This window comes from Lissotriton vulgaris, chromosome 6 (assembly GCF_964263255.1).
Source record: "Lissotriton vulgaris chromosome 6, aLisVul1.2, whole genome shotgun sequence".
Classification (NCBI taxonomy): Eukaryota; Metazoa; Chordata; class Amphibia; order Caudata; family Salamandridae; genus Lissotriton; species Lissotriton vulgaris.
Genome location: NC_141694.1, coordinates 511,528,287 through 511,541,454, shown reverse-complemented (window position 1 = coordinate 511,541,454; position 13,168 = coordinate 511,528,287). Strand labels below are relative to the sequence as shown.

Sequence of the window (13,168 nt, the reverse complement as noted above, 5' to 3'; positions counted from 1 at the left end):
AAGTCCTGTCTATTTCATGTAACTTTACTTTTGTTAGAGTATGCATGAGGGGAGCACCTAGCTTTAAAGAGCTGATGTGCGTAGTAAACAATCGCAGGGTGATTGTCAAGGGCTGTGATCTCTGGATTCTTTGCAAAAGTGTCTAGGAAGGCAAAGAGAGGAATGGAGGGTCTGAGTGTCTGGAACGTGCTTGATTGTTGGAATCAGGGATTGCATCTTTTCTATATTGAAGGTTTTAAGTTCCTACCAATGCTGATAAAGTTACACCCTAGATAGGTCTCTCCTAAGTGGCAAGAGGGTTAGTCTGCTGATGAATGGGATAAAATTCCACAACCTTGGGATGTGTACTAAGAAGTAGTCTGCCAGGGATGGGGACGGTCTCTGAGAGTCATTGTTGATATTTATTGACAGAGATGGATTTGGTATTTGTGTGTAACTGCCCTATAAACAGAAATCCACACAGCACACCTTCATTCATATCTGATTATCATAGGAAGTTTGAGTTGTGGCACTTAAATTTCTATCTTTTAAAATGAAGAATAAGTTTGTCCAAACCTTTGGAGAGCATAGTCATATTTAGTTTATGTTCTCTTTAGCACAATATTTCCTGCTCTTCTTGTATGTTGTTGTTAGCAATAAACGTATGGATACAAGCGTAAGTACTCATTATGAGTGCCTGATTTATTTCAACACATAATTATAAGTTATGAGATTTTATCCCACATGATAATTACTGGGTGCGATAACATTTGCATGCCTTGTTTTCACAAGTCAAACCTGCTGGAATTTAACTGTGGGAAAATGGCCAATAATTACTGATACATTTACATTTTGGTGCAGTAAGCACCACATTCCTAATGTTATTCCACTATTTGGGGATGACATTGTAATAGATGCTACTTATCACACAACTGTGATATTGGATTTTTTTCGCACCCTTCTCCCGGCCACTAATAACTTGCAGTCAAAAGGCAGTGAAGGCGGAGGTGGAGGCCCACAGACTCAGCCAGTCGGCCTGATTGATCGGGCACCCCGAGATGGCATATTATGTACGCCAGTTGATTGGAAGCAAATAGAAGCTTGGGAACACGGCGATTCTTTACCGGTTCCAACAAAGTCCACTCCTGAAGATCAAGCTAACAAGCGAGGAACTTACCAAAGGTCCAGTACTGTCGGTCATTTGTCGTCCGCACTTGCAGTGCTCTCACCTTATATTGTCCTGATGAAGACCCCAGAATGAGGCGCGAATAACCCTTATAACAAGCGGGGTCGAAACGTAGACTACAGCATCACCTCACACTAGTGGGATTTAACTAGAATTGAGGAATCCATCCTGTGTGTGAAGAGTTTTAGGGAACTTTCGATCTTGATTGACTGTAAAGGTCTTTCTTCAATTGTACTGTGATTGTGTTATTCTCACACTACCTTTACCCAGTCCCCCACGTACCCAATCACCCCCATCTTACCCAATTACCTTTTCTTTCCCCTCACTGAGAGCACGCTCAATTTTAATAGTATAAAGATAACTTTGATTAATAAGAGTTATGTTTGTATTTTGTTGATTTAATATTGTGAATAACACTTTTTGGAGCTATATAATTGATTTTGTGTCTCCATTTTATTCTATGCTCATTAAATTCATTGTGTGCAAAAGCTATGAGATGGCGATATGATGAATTTTTGCTTTTTTTCATTAATTCTCTGATGTCTTTTTGGGAATCATTCCGTACTTGAATGATCAAACACTGACCCTTTCTCTTATGTACCTAATTAATGACCCAGGTCAGGTAGTTTCAGGGTAGACCCCGTTGAAACTTCACACTAATAACTAGAGCCTTAGTCAAGTCTCTAAGAGACACGCATGCTTCTTTTATAATCACTTTAAATTGTATAATGTATCACCCATGATCCCAGACAATTTTTTAAACTTTGCAAACGGTATTAATGTTTTGGTAGACTATTCTTTTGTCTTTATTCTTCTGTTATACCCTCTTCCCCTCCTATTCTATTTGTTTATTGTCGCACAATAACTGATATCCATCATCACATTTGTAAATTTTACTTCTACATACCTTTTAACTGTGGCTTCACTTTCCTGTGAACGTGGTTAAATTAGACGTCTTTCAATTACCCTGTATGTCCTGTGTACGCTTTCTAACTGTGAAGTCTAACAAGTGATACTAAGACCCTGAGATGACCTTTCAAGTGTGCTCTGGCATACAGATGTACATCCTCCACAACGGAGGACATGTCTTGTTCCTCTTTGTATTATTGATAGCCTCTGCGAAACAAATCAGCCCATTGACCCTCGTAGCAGGGATGTCCAGGGCCTCTTCTCAATAGATTCATTCTGTCTTAAGAGGTAGATGTTTTTGGGTTCGTTTTTACTAACCTCGAGCCCTTAAAAATGTGTGTCCCCTCAGTGCTCTTTTTGAGAACCAGGATACAGAAGAGGAAGACTCCAACGTCCAAATTTTCATGTTGCCATATTCCTGTTTATTTTAGGCCAGACCCGGAACAACACACATATAGTAGGAAGCACCAAGGGGCACCAACTATGTCTGGGGTAGTTTCCCTAAGATCAGAATTGGCACAAAACATGCTGACACACTTGTGAAGGAATGACGGGAGTCAGGTCCCTCCGTTGAAACGATAGGATACATCCCCTACTAAGTCTCAACACTCAGACTATCAGGGTTCATTTAAAACCCTGAGGTAGAACTCAATATAAAAGCAAGTTAAGGAAAGTGAGAGCTTACTACTATTACGAGCAGATCGCTGCAGCTCCTAACAAAGTGAGGAAAACATTTGAATCTTAAAGAATCTACTGATCCATCTCCTTTCAAGCAAGCGATCAAACCATCACAGATATTATGTGATAATCCGTCAGAATACTTCGGTAGCAAAATCAAAACAATTCTGGAAGAAATTGACAAACCTACCATAGTTAAACACTCTATCGCACACTCTCTCAGCCCTGCTCAGTCTGGATTGCCTCCCCTCTCAGATCTCTCCCCTTCAGACCCTTCCCCGTGACACTTACTAGGTTGGATCCCATCTTTGGTGAGGTTTTTAAAACCTTGTACAGGGCAATAAAATCAGGGTCACTGATGGACCCAATGCCTCCAAAGAAATGGCTAATATGGGAAGAAGAGCTTGCAGGCCCTCTCCGAGAACTTTGCAATCAATCTCTTGAAACTGAGAAGGTACCTGATTGCTGGAAGAAAGCCATAGTTAAGCCATTGCTAAAAAAAGCTCTAGCTGATCCCTCCGACCCAGCCAACTTTAGATCGATCTACCATCTCCCTTTTCCAGTAAAAATTCTAGATCGCCACATAAGTGCATTATTGTCACACTATCTAGAGGATGCCGCTTGGCTTGAGGAAGCATCACTAAATGCAGGAAAAATTGGCATGGAAGAATCAATATCTCTTTTTTTATTTAATCATAGGGGACATTTAATTACCCCATCAGTAGTCCAAAATCCTATAGCAATACGTCAAAAATTAATTAAAAAACACATGTATCATGGAAACAGTCTTTGAAAATGTCAATCATTATTAAGGTTTTTTAACACAAAGAAAAAAACATGTGATACATGTGTTTTTTTAATGAATTTAAATTATTTACCCTATCAGTAGTCCAAAATCCTATAGCAATACGTCAAAAATTAATTCCAAAAACACATTTACTTTGAAACGCAGGGGGGTACCAAAGGTACCCTCCCATGTGCACCCCCCAGGCCCCCTTCACCCTGGGGGCCCGCAACGTCCCTAAAGCAAAGACCGTATGCCTTTCCACGGTTGAAAGGCATAGGACCGCCGGCATCTTAATATGGTTGGCGGTGTCTCGCAGACACTGCCACCATATGTAAGCACTTTTTTCTGCCGGTCGCGAATGCGAGCGCCAGAAAAGCGGAGGACAGTCTTGCCGTCCGCCGCGGACTCCCCCGCCATCCTAATGTGGCGGGGGGTAATTTCTGTGAGGATGGCGGACGGATTGCCCCCGCCGGGCCGGCAATCCGTCCGCCATCCTAATCGGCACCCTAAGTTTGGATGGGAAAAACACACTGTTCATTTGCTGTGGTGGCTACAGGAATCAGCATGGGACTGTAATGTAGGACCATTTGAAAATTACGTGTTGGGTAGAATTGCTCTGGTGTGAAGTACATTTCAAAGCCAGTTGTGAAAGTGCCTTCATTTGTAATGAAGATGTTGTTTGAGTACCTGAAAACATGCTGGCCTTTAGTGCAAACTTAAAAAATGATGGAAATGCCTTTGAATGTCCTTTATCCAGATCCGAAACAGATGTTAAGTACACAGGTGAGTAATGAAAATGAATATTGTTTTTGCTTTTGCACACATCGCAGAGATTCCTTTATAGGTCTCACCTACAGGCAGCCTTCACCTGGAGTGAGTCTTTGTTGCTCATATGTCTCAGTTGTGTGCTCCTGATGTAATACCTTTCATCCTTATTCTTGTACTTGTCCCTCCCCATAGCATTTTGATCTCCCAGTGTTCTGCTTGTATGAGTTGTAACCTTCCCCTACGTACTTGAGGGGACTCATTTTTGTATTTCACTTTCAGCACTCCACCCCTCCACTTAGCCAAGACAAGTGCTTGTTTGATGTATTTGGAAGGAGCCATTTAAATGACATTCCACAGCAGAATCTGAACAAATATTTTATATCAATATATAAGAAATATATAATTTTATAATTTTATACTGAGCAAAAAAGGCTACGGGCAATTTAAGTGAAAAGGTAAAGTGAATGTGCAATGTATAATTTATGTAGCAAATGGCGCAACAAAGTGAAAATGAAAAAAAGGTTCTATTTTGCGAGGTGCGTAAGCTTACAAAATGAAGCAGGTGGCCAGGTCATGGGCATGTCCCAAAGGTGAGACCTACCGACTTTGCTAATGCTATTGAGAGGTGTGGGTCCATTAGGGCCGGTGGCGTGCTTCTTCCTCAGGATAACTACTGACTTAGGTAATGTTTACCATTTAGACTTATTGTATGCAAATTATGCATGTATTTGACCTCCTGAACCAGCGTTGGGCATCTGAGGCTGATGATATGAAAGGAATGTCACGAATGTCACGAAACTATGTCTTACATTCCACACAGGGCAGCTGATTCCCTGCAATCTCATGCATCTTGCAACTGTTGGAGAGGGAGATTATTAGTCCAAAACTGTATAAATAGACGCGCATTTGCTGCAAACGCTTTCCTTTTTCTTTGATATTTTTAGGAGAGCAGCAATACATTCCATTTGATTGCAAAATGAGTTCAGTCCGATGGGGCTCCAGACGTGAACTAATGGCTTTTACGTTTCTGTTGTAGAAAATCGGTGTTTGGATTTGAATTCGGTTTTGCTACTAAGATAACGTTTTCAAAACGTTTGCAGTGTTTATGTTAGTCAGTAGTGTGCTCCGAGCAGTCACCTGTGCAGTATACAAAATCGACTATTATGTATGTAGAATTTGGTTTACTTTGCCAGGTACTCAGCGACAAACGAGTAAAATAAAATCCTTCTTGCAAGGGGTTGTAGTTACCCAGTCGTCGCCAGAAATTATGTAGTGAAGAGCGAACGCGTAGGTAGGTTGCAAGTAGATTTAATGAAGGAAATGACAACTTAACATCCACAGGCAGAAGAAGGTAGTTGACACAGCAAGATCCAACAGCAGAATGGTCCGCTGACACGTAAGCATTCTACATGACACAAAATGGTTCCAGAATTGACATCATGTAGGAATACAACAAAGCTGCCTTATAACTCAGAACTGGAATGACAAGTTTCTCACTTAGATGAGGGGAGTATGTTCCTACGTCAAATAATATCCTCCACAGCCTGAAATATACGTACATTTAAAACCTTAACTTGTACAAATCCAATCAAAACAAATCAACTTTATTCGGTTTCACGGAAATAAAACCATAAAAGTTGCAAAACTACCAAATTACATCAAAATATATGATTCCATGAAATAAGAAGCCTAATAAAACATAATTAAAATACATAGCACAGCCTCCCATAACAATCTCTGACAATAAAGTGCAAAATTCAAAGTCAAATAGTATCCTCCTTTAATCTGCACGTCCTAGTAAATTATACTGACCCTCTGACACATTTATCTCATCAGTGTGGACTGAGATCTTTATCCTAAGTAACTATTAGTCAAGACAAGCCCTGGTCTTAACCGTGGATTTCAAATAGCCAGCAATAAAAAAAAAGTACAATCATCCTTCAGCAATTGGAGATACAGGAGAGCTGGACGAGCCTGTTTAAAATTCCTCTTCTTAAAAATGGGGACTAAAAAGTACTTCTAGGGAAACCCATAAAATTTACAAAAAAAACATCAAATGTAGCAAACCCTGTGGAGACTCTCCATCGCAGCCACAGGGTGTTAACAGCTGGCCTCTACTGCTCTCTCTGGGAATTGCAAGTAGGAGGTGAAAAAGATCCATGCGAAACCTGGTCAATAGAAACCGCTCATATGTGGATAAAAACCCTAGAAGATAAGGCTCAGCTGATGGAATTGTCTTTAACATTAAAATTTGCGGAAGCTAGGTTTTCGCAATTCCAGCTTTTACCTTTCCAATTTCCCTAAGCTGTTGAAGGATTCCTAGTTATCCCCACATCCTTATTTGTAATTGATTTGGGATTGGAAAATAAATCAGCCCGCCCTAGCTTTTCAAAGCTACTCTTAATATATCTAAACCAAGGTATGCTGAGAGCATTGTCAAGGGTCATGCACTCTTTTAAAACTGGCTGGCTAAGAGTTAATTCTTTGTTCAGGAAACTGTTTAGCCAAAACGTAAGGGGGCGAAGAGCAAGGGTATCATTTAGGTAGGGCACCCCCCAGTTCCCCGTGGACCACCAAATTAGACAGGCAAGTGGGGAACACCCAACAGGCGCTTCAAAAAAGTATTTTCAACCACCTGTAAAGTGTCTGTGGAGACATGCCCTCATATTTCGCTCCCATAGCAAGCTAGAGCTACAATCTTTGCTTGGTACACTTTCAGCAGGGTGGCAATAGGTCTCTTACCTAGTTTAGAAGCAAAATTAAAAATGGCCTAATTCACACGAGCTAAATCCCCTTTTTTCTTTATTTTAGTGGTCCCCGTTTTATTTGATCATTCAGTAAGACCCCCAGGTATAAAAAGACGTCTGTACGGGGTACTTTAGCAGGGCCTACTCTAAATTTGAAGGATTTTTTGGGGCGAGTGCCCACCTACATTATATAGGATTTTGAGTCATTAATAGATAAATCTCTTTCCAACAGAAAGTTGGAAAAAGCATCTAAGAGAGATTGGAAACCCCTAGCAGTCCTGGATATAAGGGCTGTGTCATCCACGTCATCATCTTGAGCCACCCCCTATGGTGGCACTTTGGGTAATGTGACCAACATCCCGAAGAGTACCTGCAGATTCACCGCTATAGCTCTACTACTGGTGCAGAGGTAGCATTACATTGGGGCAGCGAATCCGCCCCACTATTAAGGCCTGGCTACATAGCATGACATACTGCAACATGACGAGTGAGGCATATGCCACATTGCAACCCCCCACTGCTAGACCAAAAGATATTTGGCAGCCTTTCCCTGCCTATCTACTCTCTCTGGAATCAGATGCCCAAAGCCAGAACCCCCATTCACCTCACGCTACATACCCTTCCTATTATGCCAGTCAAGACATCATCTAATAGAGTAAGACTTTTTCTATGTCGCCCTACTTGTGAATGTTTGTGCCCTCTTGTAGTTTATACAATTGTGTGTATTAATTTTCATATACCTATTACAATCACCTTTGTATCACACTGATACAAAGGTGTGCTTTTTTTGCTGTTTAGTGTACCATTCTGCGGTGCTTGAAGTCCATGTTCTCTTTCTGCGGAAAATTCAAAATTAAGTTTAAAATAAAATGTTAATGATTGAATATTTAATTATTTCAAATATATTTTGGTTGCGGATTGTTAGGTTTGTAGAGGTCTAGGCTGGGAAGTTAATTACGTAATAATGTATTAGTACTTAAAAACGGAGAAATTTGAAAAAAGAAAAAAGATTTTTTTCTTTTTTAAGAAACCCCTCACTCACCGACCTAGTCGGTGACATGCTTCATCATCGGGGTCCACCCAAGTGACCGAGTGCCACTTGGGTGTGCTGCGACACCTGCAACTGCAGCGGAGCTGGTTATTTTGTGAGTGAATGTGTAAAAAGAAGAAATCATGAAATTTAAAAAGTGTACAGCATGTGCTCCCTCAAGAAATTTTATTCTGGGCCCAGTGTAACATGGTTAAAAACTGGTGAGATACTTCTAATGGTAATATTGGCCAAAAAGTATCAAAGTGTGAATGAAAATGTGGTCGACATGTTTCAATCTTGTTTAATTCTAGGTTTTCTTCAGGACCAAATGAGGTGAGACGGGAGGTCTGCAAACGCTAAGGTGCATCCTTCCCAGACCCACCTATGTGCTATACCGCGTACTCGCGGTTTTTGCTTGCTTACAGCATTCTGTGTAAGGTAATCTGAAACAAGATAAAACAGCATGGAAATGATGCAATGGTTATTCGTTAATGATGTGTCTCCGTTTGTGCATGCAATTAGCCATATTCAGCATGCATTAATCGTGACCTCTAGTGGAGTTATTACCCAGGTTAAAACTTTTTGCTGGGTTGCATACAGACCCATACTCAATTCTTTCAATCATGGGTGTCAAGCGTACCTTGAAGATTTTTTAAGGGCGCTTAAGTGACTAAAAATAGTCAAGGTATATATGTAGTCACTCGGTATATTCGGACTCATATATACTTTCATTGTGTTAAATAGGGCGAGAAATCAAAGTGTCCATCAATACTGAATTTCATTACTGCAAAACAGTTAAGGGGCATACATTATGGACTTACTCGTTTTAATTGCTAATCGAGCCCCATAGATACCTTGTTCGGGGCCACCTATGAGCGTTCTGTTGAAAAAAACACCAAAATGAATTGTGATTATTACCGAGACCTCGTGACCCAAGGCGCTCGGTTATTTTGTTTGCACTCAAGTAGCTCGTGTGCTCCCGAATCTATGTCACTTACTTGTCATGAGACGAAAGCCCTCCGGAAACCTATCCTTCCCGCACAGCGTCTCGAGGATACTGCCGTCTAAGCTTCCCTCTTCCATGCGCATGACAAGGTCAGCTCGTCATGAGGCACAGTGAAGCTGTGCTTATGACGAGTTGACCTTGTCATGAACAATGGAGTTCACCAAAATGCAGCACAGGAGGGGAAAACCCCTTAGCAGCCAAGGTGTAAAACAGAAGCTCCATGATAGGGCAGTGGGGACACGTGGTACTATAACATGTGACCGTTCTAAGGGAGTGTGTTTAAAGGAAAGGTATCCGCGGTTAGGGATGCTTGCTTCAGCGACTGTCAAAACTTTATTGGCACTGTAAAAGAGAACAATTTTAGTTTTATGGCGATTACGCTCTCAGTGTTCTGACGGGCATATTTTATTTGTAAGAACATTCTTGTTACAAGTGAGGGGAGGATATTAATCTTACGAAAAAAGGGAATTTAGCAGAGACCTGTTTCTCACAATATATCAAGGTATGATTGTGAGTGGATAACCGAAATTTCCAGCCTGTGACGGTTATTCAGGTATTTAGAGGATAGTTTACACTGTTATGGATGCCTGATTTAACACAGTATCAAAAACTTTATTCGCACCGTAAAAGGGGACAAATTTAGTCTTCCAGTGATGAACCTCTTTGCATTCTGGCGGGTATTTTTTGGTTGTACGAGCATTCAAAAATACCACTGAGGGGAGAATATCAGTCTTAAGTTAAAAAGGAATTCTGACAGAGACCTTCTTATATACTATAGTGTTGGTAATAATAGTCATCTCTTTTTCACAGTGGACCATGGTATATTCTCTTTCAGTCCAGATATGTGAGTGGATAATCGATATATCCAGCGATGCTCCTTTTCAAAGAGGCGTTGGGTTGTGTTACCACCAGGTTGTAATTGCTCAATTACTGTCCACCTTAGATTGTTTGTAGTGTGAATCACTGTCAAAAAATGTTCTGTCAATTTCGTGGCGATTTGTTTGCACCTTATTGAGCTTCTATGTTCGCAAATACGATGCTTGACCCTCCTTCCAGTCATGCCCATGTCCTCTAGCCCACATGGGCATCTTATCAGATACACCACATTTGCGCTATTGCAGTTTGTATGTGTGCGTTGTGTCCAAATTTCTCTGTTTGCCAAATGCAGTGTTTTTGTCGCTATTGTCAAGTGGCATACACTGCAGTTACCGCATGGAGGGTGTCCGGTCACTCTTGGTAGGCCCCACGCACTAAGTACTGTTGGTTGTTAAGCTGTGTTAATTTTTCTAGGTCGGGTGCACACAAGAGTATCCCTGATACTGCGGGCTCTTTTAAATGAAAAAAGAGGTTTTTCCCAGTGGAGATTACCAGTATTAAACATTTTCTAATGTTTATTGATTGACTTAGTCATTTTATTAGATAAACTATTGAAAGTAGTGACACATGTTAATGGTGGTGGTTTGTCCTCTTTTGTTCAGTCTTCCAGAGTGGCCTTCCTCGGCTGGTTGCGGGCTCTTTTCTGTCCTTTATTCAGGATGTGTTTGGGATAGCCCCGGTCGGACAGTTTTTCCGTTAGTTCCCTCGCCTGGTTTTTGTAATCCTCAAGTTTGCTGCAATTCCGTCTCAGGCGGAGGTATTGGCCATAGGGGAGATTTTCCTTGAGGGCCCGTGGATGGAAACTTTCACTCAGCGTTTGTTCAGGTCCTTGCCAAATGGCAAGGACGTTGTCAATGTATCTTTTCCAAAATACAATATGTTCACCATGAGGATTAGCTTCTCTCAGTATCAATTGTTTCTCAAAATCAAAAACGTAGAGGCCGGCCACGCTGGGGGCAAAAGTGCTCCCCATCGAGGTACCCCCAACCTGTAGGAACAGCTCCCTCAAATTCAAAAAAATTATTTTTTAGTGCAAGGGCGGCACATTCCAGGACAAACTGTTTGGGGACATGATAGGGCCATGTTGTTTCTTCCAGTACTCTGCCGAGAACTTCCAGGGTTTTGTTCTGGAGAGACTGGTGTAAAGGATCTCAATGTCTAAGCTCAGTAGTATAGTTGTTTCATCCACTCAGATGTCTTTTAACATTTTTAACAGGCTCTTTGTGTCCTGAAGATATGTCTCAGTTCCCTGTACCATCTTTATGAAGAAACAGTCACAGTATTGTGATAAAGGTTCAAGGAGGGATCCTATGCCGGACACAATAGGTCTTCCTGGTGGTGGCAGTTTGTTCTTATGCATCTTTGGTAAGATATAAAAATATGTAATTTTTCCTTTGCTGGTTCTTAGAAAGTCGGGCTCATGTTTGGTTATGTTGTCGCATGTTTCTGCCATGTTGACTACAATTTCGATTTCTTGCTTCAGAACCTGTGTGGGATCGGCAGACAGTGGTAGATAGTTATTACTATCAGATAACAAGTGGAGGCATTCAGTTTGGTAAGCTATTTATCCAATACCACTATGACTCCCCCTTTGTCGGCGGATTTAATTACGATCTCCTCACAGTTCTTCAGATTTTCTAGAGCTAGTCTTTCGTTGTTGTTCGTGTTGCAGAAGCGTTTTTCTTCTTGCATTTGTTCTATGTCATTAAAGACTGCCTGTTCAAAAGTGGATATTTCCACAGGAGTCAAGTGAGGGGGTGGTTGAAAAGTGGAATTTATTTCGCAAAGGGGTGTCCGGGATAGACCCTGTCTCCGGAGTCTCACTGTTTTTTCAAAGAACGCTTTTAGCTTAAGTTTTCTGAAAAGCTCTGCAAGTTCCCAATGTAAAGCAAACTTGTCAATTCTTGCTGTTGGGATGAAGCCAAGTCCTTTGTTCAGTGTGCTCATTTCTGTTTCCGTTAGAGTTCTCGAGGACAGATTGGTCACTAGGTTTTGCTTGTTGATGCCTGGGGGGTCTGTGTTTTGCTCCTCGTGTAGTTGCCCACGTTGTCTTGCTCCTCCCAATGTACCTGGTTGTTTCCCTTGCGTCTTCCTCTGCATCTTCGTCCCATTCCTAAAAAAGGAGGATGGAATACTGCATACTAAAACTCATCATAAACCAACTGCAAAGAACAATGCACTAAGATATGAAAGTTTCCATCCACCGGCCCTCAAGGAAAATCTCCTCTATGGCCAATACCTCCGCCTGAGACAGAATTGCAGCAAACTTGAGGATTACATAAACCAGGTGAGGGAACTATCGGAAAAACTGTCCGACCGGGGCTATCCCAAACACATCCTGAATAAAGGACAGAAAAGAGCCCGCAACCAGCCGAGGAAGGCCACTCTGGAAGTCTGAACAAAAGAGGACAAACCACCACCATTAACATGTGTCACTACTTTCAATAGTTTATCTAATAAAATGACTAAGTCAATCAATAAACATTAGAAAATTTTAAATACTGGTAATCTCCACTGGGAAAAACCTCTTTTTTCATTTAAAAGAGCCCGCAGTAGCAGAGATACTCTTGTGTGCACCGACCTAGAAAATTTAACACAGCTTAACAACCAACAGTACTTAGTGCGTGGGCGTGGGGCATACCAAGAGTGACCGGACACCATCCATGAGGTAACTGCAGTGTATGCCACTTGACAATAGCGACAAAAACACTGCAATTGGCAAACGGAGAAATTTGGACACAACGCCCACATACAAACTGCAATAGCGCAAATGTGGTGTATATGATAAGAAGCCCATGTGGGCTACAGTACGTGGGCAGGACTGGAAGGAGGGTCAAGCAACGTATTTGCGAACATAGAAGCTCAATAAGGTGCAAATAAATCGCCACGAAATTGACAGAATTTTTTTTGACAGTGAATCACACTACAAACGAGCTAAGGTGGACAGTAATTGAGCAATTACAACCTGGTGGTAATACAACCCAACGCCACTTTGAAAAGGAGCAATGCTGGATATATCAATTATCCACTCACATATATCGACTGAACGAGAATATACCATGGTCCACTGTGAAAAACAGATGACTATTATTACCAACACTACAGTACATAATAAGGTCTCTGTCAGAATTCCTTTTTAACTTAAGACTGATATTCTCCCCTCAGTGGAATTTTTGAATGCTCGTACAACCAAAAAATGCCC

At 41.3% G+C, this 13,168-nt stretch overlaps 1 protein-coding gene across 3 annotated transcripts in view; it reads left to right on the top strand.

The window, feature by feature from the left end:
- FILIP1 (filamin A interacting protein 1) overlaps positions 1-13,168 on the top strand; it is a 756,098-nt gene that overhangs the window by 64,766 nt on the left and 678,164 nt on the right. The gene's annotated exons all lie outside the window — the stretch shown is intronic.